Source organism: Orycteropus afer, unplaced genomic scaffold, assembly GCF_000298275.1.
Source record: "Orycteropus afer afer isolate SDZICR_OR568_19922 unplaced genomic scaffold, OryAfe1.0 scaffold00936, whole genome shotgun sequence".
Taxonomy (NCBI): Eukaryota; Metazoa; Chordata; class Mammalia; order Tubulidentata; family Orycteropodidae; genus Orycteropus; species Orycteropus afer.
Window position 1 is genome coordinate 333,251 of NW_006922523.1, and position 1,283 is coordinate 334,533.

Consider the following 1,283-nt stretch of genomic DNA (forward strand, 5'->3'; position numbering starts at 1 on the left):
CAAAAGAGTAAAAAGAGAACCTACAGATTGGGAAAAAAAAAATATTTGTCAATGGCATATCTGACAAGGGACTTATTTCAAAAATTTACCGAAAACTCCAACAGCTCAACAACCAAAAGACTAAATGGAGTCTGGCTACCACTGTCAACCACTTGGAAGGACATCTATCTAGGAGCTCATGGACAGAGTGGGAGAACAATGTGGAATGAAAAATAAAAGAATAGTTTTTCTTGTCTGATGGAGCCTGGTGAAACCCAGCTGCCGTTCAGGTCTGGAATTGAACCTACTCTTGTGAACAAAGACAGGCATATGAACTGAACATTTATATTTGGTAGATGCACTCCTTGGAGAGATCAATCATGGGAGAATAGAAAGGCAGTGTATGTATAGGCATGTAGCTCAGGGGGCAAGAGAGCGTGGGAGGGAAGGACACAGGGAAGAGGTAGCTATGAGGGGAAAGGCGGAAGAAAACTGATACATTGTGGGAAACTGCACTCAATGTCATGAGACAAAATGTGTATGAACTGCTGTATGGAAAGAGAATTTGCTCTGTAATTAATCTTTCACTCAAATCTCAATTGAAAAGAAAAAAAGAATTAGTTGATGTTCATCTATTTCAGGGAGTGGTGTATGATTGAGGACCAATGGTATTTAAGGAAGAATTCAAAGATGTACTGAAGGAATTGGACAAAAACAAGGCTCCAGGAAGTGATGGAATACCCGTTTAGATCTTTCAACAAACAGATGCTTCACTAAGAGCATTTACTCATGTATGCCAAGAAATTTGGAAGACAGCTACCTGGCCAACTGACCGGAGGAGATTCAAATTTGTACCCATTACAAAGAAAGGGGACCCAATGTTGTTGTTGTAGTTAGGTGTCATCAAGTTATTTCCGACACATAGCAACCCCATGCACATTAGAACGAAATACTGTCCAATTCTACGCCAGCTCCATGATCCTTGCTATACTTGAGCCCATTGTCACAGCCTCTGTGTCAATCCATCTCGTCGAAGGCCTTCCCCTCCTTCCTCTACTCTCCACCTTACCAAGCATGAAATCCTTCTCCAGGGAATGGTCCTCTCTGACAACATGACCAAAGTAGGTGAGATGAAGTCTGGTCATCCTCGCTTCCAAGGAGCATCTCGGCTGCACTTCCTCCGGGACAGATCTGTTAGCTCTTTTGGCAGTCCATGGTACCTTCAGCATTCTTTAAGAGCACCACAACTCAAAAGCATCAATTCTTCTTAGGCCTTCCTTATTCATTGTCCATCTCTCACATGC